The 3,906-nt window shown below is 32.9% G+C and overlaps 1 non-coding gene across 1 annotated transcript; it reads right to left on the bottom strand.

The window, feature by feature from the left end:
- Window positions 1–568: 568 nt before the first annotated feature.
- Window positions 569–676, bottom strand: LOC127741719 (small nucleolar RNA R71). The gene has a single exon (XR_008002924.1). It is a non-coding gene; the product is annotated as a small nucleolar RNA R71 (small nucleolar RNA).
- Between the last annotated feature and the right edge of the window lie 3,230 nt (window positions 677–3,906).

Genomic DNA, 3,906 nt, shown 5'->3' with positions numbered 1-3,906 from the left:
ATTTTCTTGTTCTCTTCTCTTTCTTATGAGCAGGAGCAAAGACAAAAGCATTCTTGTTGATGCTGACCCTGAACCTGAAAGGACCTTAAAGTGGAAGCTAAGAGAAGTTAGAGCACTACTCTCTGTAGAGGACCTAACAGAAATCTTCAAAGAAGAAGAACGCATGGCAGCCGAAAACAACAACAATGCCAACAATGCAAGGAAGGTGCTGGGTGATTTTACTGCACCTACTCCTGACTTCTATGGGAGAAACATCTCTATCCTTGCCATTGGAGCAAACAACTTTGAGCTTAAGCCTCAATTAGTTTCTCTGATGCAACAGAATTGCAAGTTCCATGGACTTCCATTGGAAGATCTTCATCAGTTTTTAGCTGAATTCTTGCAAATCTGTGACACTGTCAAGACTAATGGGGTTGACCCTGAGGTCTACAGACTTATGCTACTCCCTTTTGCTGTAAGAGACAGAGCTAGGATATGGTTGGACTCACAACCTAAAGAAAGCCTGAACTCTTGGGAAAAGCTAGTCAATGCCTTCTTGGAAAAATTCTTTCCACCTCAAAAATTGAGTAAGCTTAGAGTGGAAGTCCAAACTTTCAGACAGAAGGAAGGTGAATCCCTCTATGAAGCTTGGGAAAGATACAAACAATTGATCAGAAAGTGTCCGTCTGACATGCTTTCTGAATGGAGCATCATAGGTATCTTCTATGATGGTCTGTCTGAGCTGTCCAAGATGTCATTAGACAGCTCTGCTGGAGGATCTCTTCATCTGAAGAAGACGCCTGCAGAAGCTCAAGAACTCATTGAAATGGTTGCAAATAACCAATTCATGTACACTTCTGAAAGGAATCCTGTGAACAATGGGACAAATCAGAAGAAAGAAGTTCTTGAGATTGATACTCTGAATGCCATATTGGCTTAGAACAAAATATTGACTCAGCAAGTCAATACGATTTCTCAAAGTCTGTCTGGAATGCAAGCTGCACCAGGCAGTACTAAGGACGCTTCATCTGAAGAAGAAGCTTATGATCCTGAGAACCCTTTGGTGCGCGAAATTGTGAACAATACTTTTACTTCATTTCCTGACAAGGACAGTGGTGCTATCACACTTGCTCAGTGCATTATGGATTTGTGGGGATGGTGGTTAATCCCGCCCACGGTGAAGATGGTGATATTATCTTGCTCACGGTTTGAGGATGATTATCTTTGTGATAAATGTGAATATAAAGACTTATGACTTCGATTATGATTATGGTTGAGTTTGATTATGATTTTGAGCATCATTGGGATATTATTGAAATGTGATTATTGAATTGGCAAGGATGGTGGTATGTCCCGCTTGCGTGGTAAGGTCTGAGAGTTATCCCGCTTGCGTGATATGATTTTCAGAACAATCTTGTAAGGACAGCGATACGTAACGCTCACTTGAAATGTTGTGCATACGGCTCAGTGGAAATGGCGATACATAACGCCTACTTGAGACTATTTTGGCACCTGCACTGGGCAAGGACGGAGGTCTCATCTCGCTTGTTCGTGGTTATGGTGTGACAGTGGGGACAGCGACATGTAACACCCACTTTCTCTTGAATGAAAGGTGAGACGACACTTTCCATTGAGATAATGGTAACATGATTTGTATATTTACCCCTGGGATGCGCACCGAGCGACCGATCTGGGGTGTTAACTGGATTTTGTGTCGGGTTTGGCTGATAACCAGCACGTGAGCTCATTGGCCAATAGGACAAGCATGCATCATACTACATTTATTTGCATTTGCTTGGGTCTGCATAATTATTTAGTTTGCCTAATTGAAATCCTATAAATTGCTAATTGTACTACTTGTTATACTTGCTCTTGTTATGCGATTGTTTGACTATCTATGTGATTGTGACTCGTTGTCTCGGATTATTGTGGTTTGCTTATATGTTCGGCCGGAGGCCATGATGTGTTATTGTTTTGGGTCAGAGGTTGTGATGTGATATTGTGTGGGGCCCGAGGCCGTGATGTGATATGGTTTTAAGCTCGAGGTCGTGATGTGATCCTGTGTTGTGCCAGAGGCCATGAGTTGGTTATGTTATATTGGATGAATCAGCACTAAGTTTGGTGAAATTTCTTCTTTGGTATATGTAGTGAAATGCTATGATATATTTATTTTGATTGGAGTTTTTATGAGTTGAAATATAAATATGGATTTTGGGTAATTAACTATTGATCGGTAAGATTTTTAAGACGAGCGTGTGGTTAGGTTCTCACCTTTCTATAGCCTTTTCTTTTTTGGGAAATGGACGAGAAGCCTGCAAAGACCTTTTTGAGTATTTCAATTGGGCTGTATCTATTTTAATGACTTAGCTATTATTTTCCCTCACTATTATTATTTTTATGTGTGTGATGTGTTGTGGTTGAAGTGTACGTATGTATGATTGTATTATGAAAGAAAAGAAAAAGTATTTTCGATTTTTCACATAAAGTAAAATGTGGTTTTCATTTTAAAGGCTTCTACTATGAAAAGATATATTTAAAGTCATCGTAATACTCCTCACTATTAGAGTGGCCCAGCCGGATGCATGTCATTTTAGTAGTAAGGGTGTTACATGTGTACTTAGTCAAATCAAAGGTGCAAAATCTCTCAGAGGGGTCCTTACACTACAATAAAATGGAGCATTTGTAACAAAAAATTTGTATCAAATTTAAAATTTTTACAAATTACGGTTTTTGGCAACAATAATTAGTTATTGTTACAAAATATTTCAATATTTTGTAACAACGTGATTTCTTTTGTTACGAATTATATTAGCTTTCGTATCAAACTGTTGTCTTGTTGCAAAATATTTTAATGTTTTGTGACAAAAGATTATATTGTTGTGAAAATTCAAAATATTTTGTAACAAAATACTATTTGTTTCAAAAGCTCTAAATACTTTGTAACAAAAAATTAATTTGTCACAAAATACAACATTTTTGTAATAAGTTATTTATTTGTCACAAAATTCAAAGATTTTTTGTAATTAATAAAAAATTTTATTTCAACATATTAAAGTTAAGATATCGAATTTTAGAAAATTAACATAATGAGTTATTTATGATTTATTATGTTTATTTCAGATTTTATATTCAATAATTTATTTTACTAAAAATATTTAAGTTAAATTAATGATATTTTTAATTTAAAATTATTTTAAAAGTTAAATAATAATTCATTTATGATTTATTATATTTATTTAGAATAAAGTTTTTAGAAATTTTTATAATAAACAAGTATTTTCTTATTTATAGTTTAAAGTTTTAGTAATTAAAAAAATATAAAATTTTATATGATTTGATTTAAATATTTGAGATTTTTAAATTGAATACTTTAAATTTTATGAATAAAAAAATTAATTTAATTATCTCCAATTTAATCTTAATTAGTGTTTATTTGAAAATAATTTATAAATTAATAATAAAATGGTTATTTTGAGTTCAAAATTTATTAGGATTTATAAAATTTTTTAAATAATTGAGTATTTTTATATTAGGAATTTAAAGTTTTAGTAATTAAAAATAATGAGAGTTTTATACAATTTAAATTGAATAATTGGAAGTTTTGATTAATTTTATGAACTAAAAAGAATAAATTATATTATTTTTAATTTTAAATTAAAATATTTAATTAAACACTAATTAATTAATTAATAATTAAATAATATTTTAAAAAATAATTTTAAGAGCTTAAATTAAATTTTAAATCAATAAAATATATCATAATTTTACCCAACCCTAACCCGCCTAACACTAAAAGCAGCCACTATCTTTTTTCTTACCAAACCCCAGCTTCAACACAAACACACACACACAACGTCAAATTAGATAAAAGAAGTAGAGGAAGAGTCATGTTGCTGCCACTATCCAGCCGCCTTGCCACCGCTATCG

The sequence above is a fragment of the Arachis duranensis genome, chromosome 9 (genome assembly GCF_000817695.3).
Source record: "Arachis duranensis cultivar V14167 chromosome 9, aradu.V14167.gnm2.J7QH, whole genome shotgun sequence".
NCBI classification, from domain to species: Eukaryota; Viridiplantae; Streptophyta; class Magnoliopsida; order Fabales; family Fabaceae; genus Arachis; species Arachis duranensis.
This window is presented reverse-complemented; position numbering and strand designations above follow the sequence as displayed.